The 15,519-nt window shown below is 46.2% G+C and overlaps 1 pseudogene; it reads left to right on the forward strand.

The window, feature by feature from the left end:
* LOC139268368 (netrin-G1-like) overlaps positions 1-2,819 on the forward strand; it is a 35,003-nt pseudogene extending 32,184 nt beyond the window's left edge.
* The last annotated feature ends 12,700 nt before the right edge of the window (positions 2,820-15,519 follow it).

Genomic DNA, 15,519 nt, shown 5'->3' on the forward strand with positions numbered 1-15,519 from the left:
TAGCGATGAGGCCTGGTCCAGGCTTTCCCCAGCGATGAGGATTGGGTCCAGGATTTCACTAGCGATGAGGCCTGGCCCTTGCTTTGTGGAGGTAAATCGAAAGCGCTGTGCTTTGACGATTTAATCATTGCCTCCCTGGCTCCAGTGTTTTTCAGGAATGTGTATGTTGTTTGTACTCTTGGTAAATGACCATCCTGCATCGCAGCGTCGCTCGCCTCTGCTCAATGTTGCCCCTCCCCCCCACTGTCCACCAACAATCCTCTCTCTCCATTTCCTCATCCCCTCCCATTCTCCACACACACAATTACACAGAATGTACAGCACAGAAACGGGCCATTCAGACCAACAGGTCCATGTGATGTTTATGGTCCACTCGAGCCTCCTCCCACCCCTCTTCATCTCACCCGATCACTATATCCTTCTATTCCTTTCTCCTCATGTGTTTATCCAGCTTCCCCTTAAATGTATTTCTGCTATTCGCCTCAACCACTCCCTGTGGTAGCGAGTTCCACATTCTCACCGCTCTCTGGGTAAAGAAGTTTCTCCTGAATTCCCGATTAGATTTATTAATGACTATCTTATATTTATGGCCCCTAGTTCTGGTCTCTCCCACACAAGTGGAAACATCTCCTCTAAGACCATGAAAGGTTTTGATAGGGTAGACGCAAAGACCTGTATTCGGTCACCCCTCAATATCTCTTTCCCAGAGAAAAGAGCCCCAGCCTGTTCAGCCTTTTCTGACGGGTATAACCTCTCAGTTCTGGTATCATCCTTGTAAATCTTTCTTTGCACCTTCTCCAGTGCCTCTATATCTTTCTTATAATATGGAGACCACAACTGTACACAGTGCTCCAAGTGCAGTCTAACCAAGGTTCGATACAAGTTTAACATCAGTTCTGTGCTTGTGAATTCTATTGTGTAGTGATGAAGCAGTGCTGGGTTTGCTTTTTCTGGCCTTGTTAACCTGTGTTAATTCTGTGCAGTCGCCCCAGGGAGTAGAACACGGGCCGTGTGCAGTCAGTGTGTGGAGGATTGAAACTGTTTGTAAAGTGTTGGAGACTTGTTTCACCCCCACAGTCTGAGCCTCCCTTGTCCCGGCTCGCACTCATTCCTGTCGCTGAGGTTGTGTCGCTGTGTTTTATTGGGAACAGCCATGTGCAGTGTGTGTCTTGTCTTGTTTCTGCAGACTGTGAGTGTCACCCTGATGGCTCGCTCCACCATCGCTGTAATGACACGGGATATTGTGAGTGTAAGGAGGGGGCGACAGGGCCCAAGTGTGACAAGTGCCTGCCCGGATATTACTGGCACAGAGGCTGTCGAGGTAAGTAACCATTCCAGCACCAGCCCCTCCCCTCACTCGGCCCCGGCTTCTGTGTGTCAGGGTCAGCAGAGTATCCGTTAGCAGAGATACCGTGGGGGGAAACACAGAGGCTTTTAGTGAGTGAACCCTCCTGGACTCTCCCATCATCTGCCACACAATTAGTGGCACTGTTCCTCACAAAGGGATGTCTGGAGTTCAGTGAGGGGCGTTCCGTAGAATCACACAGCACAGGAGGAGGCCATTTGGCCAATCGTGTCTGTGCCGGCTCTGTGAAAGAGCTATTCGATTAGTCCCACTCCCCTGCTCTTTCCCCATAGCCCTGCTAATTTTTCCCTTTTGAAAGTTACTATTGAATCTGCTCCCACCGCCCTTTCAGGCAGCACATTTCAGATCACAACAACTCGCTGCGTAAACAAAATTTCAAATATATTATATTTACTACATTACCTTTATCGACCCTTTCTGGTACTTCTTCATAGAATTGAATAAGGTTGGCCAAGCATGACCTTCCCTTTTGGAATCTGTGCTGACTACTCTTTCTTATATTTTCAGTGTCTAGATGTTTTTCTATTACATCTTTGAGTAAAGATTCCATTATCTTTCCTACCACCGACATTAAGCTAATTGATCTATAGTTCCCTGGACTTGTTCTATCTCCTTTTTTATATATGGGAATCGTATTAACTGTCCACCAGTCCTCAGGCACTATCCCTTTTTCTAATGAATCTTTACATATATATATGTAACATTGCTTCTGCAATCTCTTCCCCAACTTGATTTAAAATGCGCGGATACAATCCATCTGGACCAGGGGTTTTATCGTCTCTAAGTTTGATCAGTTTATCGTTTATCTCACCCTTTCCATCTTAAATTTCTTTATAACTTTTTGATCTCTTCTTCTAATGTCACGTCCTCCATGTTAGTGTCCCTGGTAAATGCTGAGGCAAAGTAATTATTGAATATTTCTGCAATTTCACTGGCATTACCTGTGAGTTTATCATGTATGTCCCTCAGTGGCCCTCTCCCGATCCTCAATCCCCTTTTGTTATTCATGTGTCTGTCGAATACTTTACTGTTGCTTTTGATATTCCATGATCATTGAATTCTGTACCTCTTCTTTCCTAATTGTTTCTTCACTTCTTTCCTCACCTCTTCATTTTCCATTTTGGAACCCGGGCTGACTATTCTTTATTATATTCTTGGTTTCTGGATGTTTCACTAATAAAATGTTGCTGTGACAGTGCGAGCCTGGGAGCGGCGATGGTTGGAACAATCTGTAACCGGGGGAGATTTTCAATGAGTTGACCTTTCTTTTCTCTGGCCTCTTGCAGCGGGCGTGTGCGATAACTTGCTGACGCGGTGTGAGAACGGAGGAGTGTGTGCCCCTCTCCCTACACCAGGCTCCTGTGTGAGAAAGGCCAGTGTGGGGAGGGAGCGGGAGGGTGTGTCTCCCAATCCCCGCGGGACCCCACCTTACACCAGGTGCTGCTGTCGCTGACTGAGGGGGAGGGGGGGGGGGGGAGGAGGAGCGAGGGGGGGGGGAGGAGGAGGAGCGAGGGGGGGGGGAAGGTGAAGGGGGGGAGGAGGGGAGTGGGGGAAGTCCGTATTCTCACCTGTAGAGAACAGACCCAGCGACTGATGGGTGAGAATCAGAGCTCCTCAGCACCAGATGTAGGATCGTCCGGTGAGTCCGGCCCTGCACCCTCACCTTCCAGGCTTTGTGGTCTTGCACTGCTGGCTATCCTGCAAAACACAAATGAGGTTATTAGAGGAGAAGGGGGTGCTCGAGTCACAAGGCGATTCCAGCGCTACACACATCATATGCATGACAAAAGCACCACTGCCCTCAAAATTATCGCAGACATCATATTTCATGACCATCAACACATGGTGCATTGCAATGATTTTTATTAGGCCAGCATTATTTCTAGGACAATTTTAGAAATCATCCATCCTATATGATTGTTCGGATATGAGTGGGTTTGGCATCTATTGAGTTTACATCATGCAATGGTGTAAACTTTACTCACGTCGCTTCACTTCAGGGTCTGCAGATGCATCCGTGGCTGTCCGGGTGTGCTTCCCCACGAGTGCGAGCACTCGCTCCTCCATCTCTGTAATGTCACTGGGGACTGGTGACCTCATCACCGATAGCTTCTTCTGTAAAAGGTGACAGGATGACATGGCATGACATCACTGCATGATGTCATTGCTAGCTACTGTCACAGAGACTGATACAACACATAATAATCATGATTACTTCTGTTGGTTATGATAATGATCATTCTTTACCAAAAGACATTCACCTTGACCGCAGGCTTTGATTACAACATTCCCGGTAAGAGTGAAAGACCTCACATCTGTTGATAATCTCTCATGACTGTTACAAATCAAATTATATAAATACATAAGTACATGTAAATAAATGTAATACTTACTCTTGCGGATCCCACAAGGTCGTTCCATTGTTTGCGGCGTTGGTTGCCCTCATGCACCTCGTTGGTCGCCGACGAGACCACCTCGGCTATCTCAGCCCATATCTTCTGGTAGGCCTTTCGGGTTGACTTCCCATGCCCTCCCTGGGTAAAATCACTCCAGCGTGTCTTGACCTCCTGCAGGAGAGAGACATTTGCCTCGTCCGAGAACCGCCTCGCTCTTTTGTGCCCTCCAATGTGCTCCTCTCCCAGTTCAGTGCTCTCGCCAGCATCAGTCTCTACAGCATGCTGTGACGCCTCCTCCTCTCCCACCATTATAGGGTAAATTCGAGCAAATATCTGGCTGGTAACAGCTAATTTTTGTTCCCCTATTTGCTCTAAAGCTCGAAACTCTCCCTTCCTCCTCCCAAAGCAGCCACACCACACCCACACACGCCTTTAGTCCCTCTCAGCTCGCTCTCTCTCTCTCTCTCCGCATGTCATGATGACCTTTGACCTCCTAAATCGCGGGAATCGAGCATTGCCACGCCGTTGTTAAGGATGGTGATGCTTTACGGCAGAAGGTCAGAGAGATTTAATGCTACCGCCCATTTCATATCGTTCGCGGTAACGCCCAATTTCAAAAATGGAGACGAGGGGCTTTGAGAATGGCGACAAGCCGGCGATCTGAAAACCCATTTTTACCGCTCATGCCGGAAATAATGCCCATTTTTGGGCGATCTGCACTAAAGTGTAAAATCTAGCTCTAAGGGTTTAATTTGTAACATGATCATACAATTCCTTCTACCCAATGGAGCAAATATTCTCTTAAATTAAGAAAATTTGCAATAGCTTTTAAAATTTCAATCAGCAATTCAAAAGGTGTCACATACTGAATTAAAACAGAGTTCACAGCTGCTTGTGAAATATGTTAACTTCCTTCTTCAAAAGCTGACAAAAACAGACTTCAATCAATCAATGGCAACTTCAGTCACGCATCTTGCAGCTTATCAACTTTAAAAAAAAAAAGGGCTAGACTTTCCAGTAGGTGGCCATTGCCCCCAAAAATGGGCCTTGTTCCAGCGATGTAGGATGTCCCAGCCTTACTGAAATCCCATTTTTTTCTGCGATTTTCCACTCGGCCTTAGGCCGGCGATGTGGAATGGGCGATCTGATTTTTCGGCGATGTCGCCTTCGCCCATCGAACGAGGATGTCAAAAGCTTCCCTAGCAGTGGCCTTCTGCGCATGTGAGATTTTTCTTTCCGGCCGACTGGCTTTATCACGTTTCGGGAGGTTGGGTCATCACACATGCTCAGAAGGCAGAGGGAGGGGGAGAGAGAGAGAGAGAGGAGGAAGCAGGAAGGTTAGACTCAATATATTTGCAGGGATTCCAATTGAAAAATCAAATTTAAATCTAAATAGTTGTATCTAAATAATTGTATACTTGTATATCCATTCTGAAAATTACTTTGGAGACTGAATCAGGGAGGAAAAGGGCTAAACCATTTAGTGATGAGGCAAACGAGGCCCTTGCCAATGAGGTGCATGCAAGGTGGGCCAATTTGACTCAGGGTCTGCATGGGAAACCGCCACCCCATGTCTACCGAAAAATTTGGGTGAAGATTGCAGCCATGGTTTCATCTGCATCCCATGAGGCGCAGGGGGCTGACCGGTGCAGTAAACGCTGGAATCGTTTGGGGGCTGCAGCAAGAGTAAGTTGCATTTTATATTTTATATTTTACTGATGCATGCAACTTTTTATTAGAACAATGAATCTCCTGAAATTAAACTAATTCTTGAATGTATTCGTCAAACAATGTTAACAGTAATTTGCTTTTGCACATCTCTGTGCTTTTAACATTTGCTAAGACCGTTCCTATAAAGATGCAGTAACATTGATCATTTCCTTCCTAGTCACACATTAGTCAGAATTTTTTTTAAACTATCAGTTATTGAAGTGATTGCCTCGTGTTCGTGTGAAAAGCTTTTCACATAATTTACACCAACCAGAATTTCACCATGGCCATAAAAAAGTCTTGTTCTTAATAGGATAATTAACCTCAATAACTCCAACCTTAAACTAACCAATGCCACTTGGACAAAAAGAGAGGAGCCACGGCCACACAAACAAACAGTGCGCATGCTTTTCTAAAACTTTAATATTCACATTGAAACATCAAAGAAAAACACTAGCAGTAGAAAACAGATAAGATCTTCCCTTTCTTCCTTTGAGTTTAGTCATAACTATTGATCCATTTTTCCTTAAACCAATTTTCAATTTCTGATGCTTCCTACTGAATCCCATTCTGTTTACATTCAGAAAATCACAATCCGTTTCTGCAACCAAATCTGTTGCCCCCTGCAGTTTTTAGAACTTTTCTCTGCTATATGCTTACAATTGCCATGGCCTGCGTTTCCACTCAACATCTCACTTTTTTAAAAACTATTTTCTGTTTTTTAAGCAATTGCCATAGCAACTAACTTCAAACCTTATCTCTTGCAGGACAAAGGGACTTCTCTACATTCCATACATTACTTTTTCCACAGGGTAAAAAATGAGTGGAGCTAAAACAAACATAACAAACACTCTTTTAAAGACAGACTTTCAAACAAACAAAAATTCTTCCACTCCCCAAAAATCTGCTTTTTTTCCCGTCTTTTAAACAATCGGTATTGCACGTTCTCGGATCATGAAATATAGCAAACACAATGCTTCATTGTATCACTAAATTATCCTCAAACCCTTTGAAGTTCTTTTTGGATTCTGCATGGTCCTTCTGCCCATTCTGTTTCACAACCTTTCAACCTTTCTCTGCACCATTTTAATATCCTCCAACGTCTGCTCAGGATCGCCCCTTACCCCCAGCTTCGGTAAATCTTGAACCACATCTTTTAGCTGGGCCGTGTTATCGGGGGCCACATAATCTTTTTGCAATGCCGCTGTTTGGCCGTCCTGTTCAGGCGGCACAAACCTTTGTTCCCACATGGAGTTCCTCGGTGCTGGGTCTGCAGGCAGCTCAGCTGGAGGCCTTACATTGCCGTACTGGGTCCTGTCTTCCGATTCCTCGCTTTCCTCCACCTCTTGTTCCATATCGGGGTTCATTCGACAAATAATTCCCCTTTTTATGGCCAGTTCGTTTCCTAGTTTCTGAATCTTCTATACATAAGAACATAAGAAATAGAAGCAGCAGTAGGCCATTTGGCCCCTCGAACCTGCTTTGTCATTTAAGAAGACCATGGCTGATCTGATCATGGACTCAGCTCCACTTCCCTGCCCCCTTCCCATAACCCTTTATTCCCTTATCGCTCAAAAATCTATCTCCAGCATAAATATATTGAATGACCCAGCCTCCACAGCTCTCTGGGGCAGAGAATTCCATAGATTTACAACCCTCTGAGAGAAGAAATTCCTCTTCATCTCAGTTTTACATGGGCAGCCCCTTATTCTGAGACTTTGTCCCCTAGTTTTAGTTTCCCCTATGTGTGTAAATATCCTCTCTGCATTCACCTTGTCGAGTGCCCTCATTATCTTGTATGTTTTGATAAGATCACCTCTCATTCTTCTGAATGCTAATGTGTATAGGCCCAAACTACTCAACCTACCTTCATAAGTCAACCTCCTTATCTCCGGAATCAACCTAGTGAATCTTCTCTGAACAGCCTCCAATACAAGTATATCCTTCGTTAAATACAGAGACCAAAACTGTATTCAGTACTCTCGGTGTGGCCTCACCAATACCCTGTACAGTTGTAGCAGGACTTCTCTGCTTTTATACTCTATCCACCTTGCAATAAAGGCCAACATTCCATTTGCCTTCCTGATTCGTTGCTGTATCTGCATACTAACTTTTTGTGTTTCATGCATAAGGACCCCAATGGCTCGCTGTACTGCAGCACTTTGCAATTTTTCTCCATTTAAATTATTTTCTGCCAAAGTGGATTAACTCACATTTTCCCACATTATACTCCATCTGCCAAATTTTTGCCCACTCACTTAGCCTGTCTATATGCATTTGCAGATTTTTTGTTTCCTCATCACAATTTGCTTTCCCACCCATCTTTATATCATCAGCAAACTTGGCTACATTACACTCAGTCCCCTCATCCAAGATTGTAAATAGTTGAGGACGCAACACCGATCCCTGCGGCACCCCACTAGTCACTGTTTGCCAACCGGAAAATGACCCATTTATCCCGACTCTCTGTTCTCTGTTAGTTAGCCAATCCTCTATCCATGCCAATATATTACCACAACCCTGTGAACTTTTAACTTCGAAACATAGAAATCTACAGTGCAGAAGGAGGCCATTTCGGCCCATCGTCTCCACGCCAGCCAACAAAGAGCCACAAGGCCCTCGGTCAGCAGCCCTGAAGCTTACATATAAACCAATGAACAATGGCGGAAAGGTAAAGGGCAGTCGGCACCAACCAGACCGCCCCACACAACTTCGACACCCCTTACACCGCAACAGTCTACACTTCCCCCACCCCCAGCCGCAGCTATGTGATCTCCTGGGCGAGGCAATATACCAGATAAAAAACCCTGGGGAAAAAAATCTGGGCAAATTCCTCTCTGACCCATCCAGGCGATTGAAACTAGTCCAGGAGATCACCCTGGCTGTATTCGATTCCCTGCAGTACTTGCCTTCGCATCTGCACCAGCCAACAAGAGGTTCTCCAGTCTAATACCATTTACCAGCTCTAGGTCTGTAACCCTACAGCACTTTAAGTGCCCATCCAAGCAAATTTAAATGTGGGGAGGGTTTTTTGCCTCTATCACCCTTCCAGGAAGTGAGTTCCAGACCCCCACTGCTTGAAGAAGCCTCCCATCTAATCCCCTCTGAACCTTCCACCAACCACCTTAAAACTATGCCCCCTCATAATTGACCCCTCCACCAATGGAAATAGGCCCTTGCTATCCACTATATCCAGGCCCCTCAAAATGATGTACACCTCAATGAGGTCTCCTCTCAGCCGCCTCTGTTCCAATGAGAACAAATTCAGCCTATCCAATCTGTCCCTATAGCTAAGATACTCTATTCCAGGCAGCATCCTTATAAATCTCCTCTACCCACTCTCGTGCAATCACGTCCTTCCTATAATATGGTGACCAGAACTGCACACACTACTCCAGCTGTGGCCTACCCAGAGTATTATACAATGTAAGCAGTCCCTGCTCTTGTATTCTATGCATCTTGTGCAGTAACTATTGAGTTCCTAACACAGATGAGACTGCACATTGGGAGGTTAAAGTACAGTGATCTCGGTCTTTATTAAGACACTCCAGAGTGAGGAACAGGTCTTAGGGGCCAGCTTATATACAGTTTACTCAAGGAATGCTGGAATCCCTTGGGACTTCAGGGATGCGCTCCTTGGTGGCGGAACATGGGAGTGCATGCTTTACAGATGCACAACATCACACCCCCCATGCAAAGTCAAAGTGAAGACTATTTACAAGGTGAGGCGGTCGGGAGCCTTTCTTTCCCTGGTGGACCGGCTCAGTACAAATGTCTGTTCTGGTGTGTTGGCTGTGCCCTCGCTGGGCTGGCATGTAGTTTTCCCTGCAGGACTGCTGGGTGAGCCTGGCCTTGCTGGGCTGTTGGGCATGATGGGTCCGATTTCCTGGTCCGGGGTGGTGTCGTTGATCCTTTGGGTGTGTTGTGGGCTCAAAAGGTGGTGTCTGCTGTGGGTTGTTCAGGGCAGTCTGTGAACCGCAGCCTCATTTGGCCCAGGTGCTTTCTGCAAATTTGCCCATTGTCTAATTTGACTACAAACACCCTACTCCCTTCTTTAGCTATCACTGTGCCCGTGATCCACTTGGGACCATGTCCATAGTTTAGCTCATACATAAGGTCATTCAGATCAATTTCCCGTGACACAGTGGCGCGCACATCGATAACATTTTGTTGCTGCCGTCTGCTCTTTACCTGATCATGTAGGTTGGGGTGAACCAGCGAGAGACTGGTTTTAAGTGTCCTTTTCATGAGGAGCTCAGCCGGGCACTGGTGAAACATGGCCCGTTGACACTGACCAATATGTCAGGCAGGCCATGGGTGGCAAACATGGCCCTCAGGCTTTCAATAGTGGCGGTGGCGGTGCTTCCCGACAATATTTCACATTCAGTCCATTTTGACAAAGCATCCACCACCAACAGGAAGATTTTACTGAGAAATGGACCCGCATAGTCGACATGGTTCCTTGACCGTGGTCTGGAGGGCCAGGATCAGAAACTTAGTGGTGCCTCTCTGGGCGCATTGCTCAACTGAGCACACTCGCTGCATTGCTGTACACAGGACTCTAAGTCAGATTCGATACCGGGCCATCACACGTGGGATCTTGCTATCACTTTCATCATTACTATTCCCGGATGTGTGCTGTGGAGTTCCGAGATGAATGTCTCCCTACCCTTTTTGGGTAGCACTACGTGGTTACCCCACAACAGGCAGTCTGCCTGAATGGACTGCTCGTCCTTTCGCTGCTGGAATGGTTTGATTAGCTCTTGCATTTCAATAGGGATGCTGGCCCAGCTCCTATGCAGTAAACAGTTTTTTACTAGGGACAGCAGAGGATCTTGGCTGGTCCAAGCCCTAATCTGGCAGGCCATGACCAGGTGATTTATCATTTTCAAATGCTTCCATGACCATCAACAAGTCTGCAGGCGATGCCACCATCAACAAGTTTGCAGGCTGCACCATTTCCACCCCTGGATGGGAATGGTAGCCGACTGAGAGCATCTGCACAGTTCTCAGTGCCTGGCCTGTGGTGGATGGTATAGTTATATGCTGATAGCGCGAGTGCCCACCATTGTATGTAGGCTGAGGCATTGGTATTTATCCTCCTTGTTTTCAGTGAACAGGGATATAAGGGGCTTGTAATCGGTTTCCAGCTCAAATTTGAGGCCAAACAGGTACTGATGCATTTGCTTTACCCCGAACACACACGCTAATGCCTCTTTCTCAATCATGCTGTAGGCCCTCTCGGCCTTAGACAAGCTCCTGGAGGCATAGGCGACAGGTTGCAACTTCCTCGCAATGTTAGCTTCTTGTAATACACGATGCATCACATGCTAGCACAATTCTTTTACACGGGTTATACAATACAAGCAGCTTGTTGGAGCATAAAATGTTTTTGGCTTTCTCAAAAGCAATTACTTGGCTTTTTCCCCATACCCAGTTCTCACCTTTACGCAATAACACAAGTAGGGGCTCTAAGAGGGTGCTTAACCCCGGTAGGAGGTTACCAAAATAGTTGAGAAGTGCAAGGAACGACCGCAGCTTTGTGATGGTCTGTGCCCTGGGCGCATTCCTGATAGCCTCTGTCTTGACTTCTGTGGGCCAAATGCCATCCGCCGTGATCTTTCTCCCGAAAAACTCCACTTCTGTTGCCATGAAGACGCATTTTGACCTCTTCAGCCGCAGCCCTACGCGATCCAGTCGCTGGAGGACCTCTTCCAGGTTTTGTAGGTGCTTGACGATGTCCCGACCCGTGACCAATATGTCGTCCTGAAAAACCACCGTGCATGGTACTGACTTCAGTAGGCTCTCCATGTCTCTCTGGAAGATCGCTGCAGCCGACCGAATTCCAAATGGGCATCTGTTGTAGATGAACAGTCCCTTGTGCGTGTTGATGCAAGTGAGGCCCTTCGAAGACTCCACCAGCTCCTGCGTCATGTAGGCCGAAGTCAGGTCGAGCTTGGTGAACGTCTTGCCTCCTGCCAGCATCGCAAATAGGTCGTCTGCCTTAGGTAGCAGGTATTGGTCCTGTAGCGAGAAACTATTAATAGTTACTTTGCAATCGCCGCAAATCCTGACCGTACCATCACTTTTGAGTACTGGAACAATCGGGCTAGCCCACTCGCTGAATTCCACTGGGGAGATGATGCCCTCGCGTTGCAGCTCGATTTCCACTCTCTCCCTCATTATGTGAGGTAACGCTCGTGCCTTGTGGTGAATGGGTCGTGCCTCTGGGACCAAGTGGATCCGCACGTTCACTCCAGAAATGTTTTCAATGCCTGGCTCAAAAAGGTAAGGACATTTGTTGAGAACCTGGGTACATGAGGTCTCATCGACATGTGATAGCGCTCGGACGTCATCCCAGTTCCAGCGGATTTTGCCCAGCCAGCTCCTTCCAAGCAGTGTGGGGCCATCGCCCGGGACAATCCAGAGTGGCAGTTTGTGCACTGTGCCCTTATAGGTGACCTTGACCATGGCGCTGCCCAGGACAGTTGTAAGCTGTTTGATGTACGTTCTCAGTTTCGTGTGGATGGGCCTCAGGGCTGGTCTGAGTGCCTTTTTGCACCACAGTCTCTCAAACATCTTTTTACTCATGATGGATTGGCTAGCACCAGTGTCCAGTTCCATGGCTACGGATAAGCCATTCAATTTTACGTATAGCATTATAGGTGGACATTTCGTTGAAAATGTGTGCACCCCGTGTACTTCAGCATCTGCCTCCTCTCTCTGAGGTTCGAAATTGCTTTGATCTTCCTCTGCCACGTGGTGGTTAGCAGGTTTTGCAGAGCTCCACAGCTCTTTGAAGTGGCATGAATAGGCTGAATGGAAGCCTCCACAACGCCAGCAAGGTGTGAATTGCCTTGCCTTCATCCTTTGTTGCAGACTCTGTCATCTGGGTCACCTGAGGCCTGCTGCCAGTTGCAGACTCATGGTTTCTACCCTGTGCATTTCTGCTCGCAAACACAGTTCCAGTTAATTTATGAACATTGCTAGCACTTGTGTGCTGAGAGATTTGTTTGGTGTTATCACTGGTGGACATAAACGCCTGTGCTATCACAATGGCCTTACTGAGGGTCAGTGTCTCTATAGTCAAAAGTTTTCGTAGGATGGTCTCGTGGCCAATGCCCAGTACAAAAAAGTCTCTGAGCATTTGCTCCAGGTAGCCATCAAACTCGTATTGTCCTGCAAGTCACCTTAGCTCGGTGACGTAGCTCGCCACTTCCTGACCTTCCGATCGCTGGCACGTGTAGAACGGATACCTCGCCATCAGCACGCTCTCCCTCGGGTTAAGATGCTCCCGAACCAGTGTACACAACTCCTCAGATGACTTATCTGTAGGTTTCACCTGAGCCAGAAGATTCTTCATGAGGCTGTAGGTCAATGCCCCGTAGACCGTGAGGAGGACCGCGCTCCTTTTTGCAGCGCTTCCTTCTCCGTCCAGCTCGTAGGCAACAAACATTGGCCATTAGACATAGGCTTCCCTGTCCTCACCCTCTGAGAGCTTCTCCAGGATGCCCACAGTTTGCTGCATCTTTGCACTGGATTCGTATACTCATCGCCAGTTATTGTGTTCCTAACACAGATGAGACTGCACATAGGGAGGTTAAAGGAACAGTGACCTCAGTCTTTATTAAGACACTCCAGAGTGAGGAACAGGCCTTAGGGGCCGGCTTATATACAGTGCTCCCAAGGGATGCTGGGATCCCTTGGGACTTCAGGGGATGTCCCCTGGTGGTGGAACATGGTAGTGCATGCTTTACAGATACACAACAGTAACCTTTTATGTGGAACCTTATCGAATGCCTTCTGGAAATCCAAATACACCAGATACACTGGTTCCCCCTTATCCACCCTGCTCATTACTTCCTCAAAGAACTCCAGCAAATTTGTCAAACATGATTTCCCTTTCATCATAATATACTGACTCTGCTTGATTGAATCATACTTTTCCAAATGTCCCATTACTGCTTCCTTAATAATGGACTCCAGCATTTTCCCAATGACAGATGTTAGACCACCTGGTCTATAGTTTCCTGCTTTTTGTCTGTCTCCTTTTTTAAACAGGGCATTACATTTGCGGTTTTCCAATCCGCTGGGACCACCTCAGAATCCAGGGAATTTTGGTAGATTACAACCATTGCATCCGCAATCTCTGCAGCCACTTCTTTTAAGACCCTCGGATGTAAGCCGTAAGCTCCAGGGGACTTGTCTGCCTTTAGTCCCATTATTTTACCAACTACTACTTCATTAGTGATAGTGATTGTATTAAGTTCCTCCCTCCCTATAGCCCCATGGTTATCCACTATTGGGATGTTTTTACTGTCTTCTACCGTGAAGATTAATAGAAAATATTTGTTCAACGTCTCTGCCATTTCCCTGTTCTCCATTATTAATTCCCCAGTCTCATCCTCGAGGGGACCAACATTTAATTTATCCACTCTTTTCTTTTCCATGTACCTGTAGAAACTTCTATACTCTAAGTTAGACAATTTACATACAATTAAACTGAATCCTACTTTTTGCAATAACTATGCACATCCCACAAGTTACTTAGTCATGTACACCCTCTCACAAGGTTAATGCCTATTGGCTTATGTATAGCCCATCGAGTGATGAATTTGACCTAACCATACTCCTCAAATGGTTCTTCTTGCTGGCTTACCAAATGTTCGCTCACGACATCCAATTCTTCGAGAAAGGCAATTCCTTTGTCTTTAAGTTTTTATAGTTCTCAACAACTTGGGCCCACATGATAGCCGGGTGTCCAGTTGTGTTTGTCCAGAGATAACTTGACCCTTTTGCTGATTGGTCAACTCTGATGTACTTCAACATGCCTCTTCCGGTTTGACTTCCAAACTGCTTGTAGTGTGGCATGTCCTCTCCCCCGAGGTTTCTTCAGACAGGTTACAGATGCATTTTCAGTCTCCCATAAGCCTTCAGTATTGACCCTCCGACAGTGCAGCACTCCCTCAGTACTGCCCCTCCGACAGTACAGCACTCCCTCAGTACTGCCCCTCCAACAGTACAGCACTCCCTCAGTATGGATTCTGTCCTTGAGCCTCTGGCATGGGACTTGAACCTATGATCTTCTGACCCAAAGGCGAGTTTGCTGCCCACTGAGCCATAGCTGACATCTGAAAGAGGAGCAAGAAAAGGAATCATTCTAATTGTATGTGAAGCATAAAATAAGGTGAAAGTGCAGGTGAACTCTGACCTGTGACCTTGACTGACCACAGCTGAGAAATTATTCACTTTACTCGGAGATTATTTTACATAGAGGGTTCAAAGCTTTTACAATAAAATAGAAGAGTGATTGTGTCCTGACAATATTTCAGTCGATGCTGCTCTAGACAGTGACATTAATCATCATTTATTTCTTGTTCCAGCGAATCTCTTCCTGACCCCTCAGGAACTCCTGCAGAATATTTTCTGGTTTCAAAGAATTGCAGTCAAAGCCACTTTATCTAACATTTCAGATATTACATTGTGAAAAGTCACTCGCCGGGTTCAGAATGGCTCCACTGGGCCCTTTTATCTCAATTTAATACTTCGCACTTGCTCAACAGCTTGTCTGAAGATTTATCGGCAGATTTAAAACGTGCTTGTTGCTAATTACAGACAATGATTTGCTCATTAGATTCGAGCCATTCCACATGGACTGGAACTGGAGCCCAATGTTTGGGCAAATTATTTCCCTTTTCTTTATGGTTTTGAAAGAAAGACTTAAAGAAAGACTTACATTTATATAGCACCTTTCACGAACACCAGATGTCTCAAAGCTCTTTGCAACCAATGAAGTGCTTTTGGAGTGTAGTCACTGTTGTAATGTGGGAAACACAGCAGCCAATTTGCACACAGCAAGCTCCCACAAACAGCAATGTGATAATGACCAGATAATCTGTTTGTGCTATGCTGATGGAGGAATAAATATTGGCCAGGAAACCGTGGAGAACTCCCCTACTCTTCTTCAAATTACTGCTATGTGATCTTTTACGTCCACCTGTGAGGGCAGATGGGGCTTCGGTTTAACATGTCTTCCAAAAGATGGCA

Source organism: Pristiophorus japonicus, chromosome 8 (genome assembly GCF_044704955.1).
Source record: "Pristiophorus japonicus isolate sPriJap1 chromosome 8, sPriJap1.hap1, whole genome shotgun sequence".
Classification (NCBI taxonomy): domain Eukaryota; kingdom Metazoa; phylum Chordata; class Chondrichthyes; family Pristiophoridae; genus Pristiophorus; species Pristiophorus japonicus.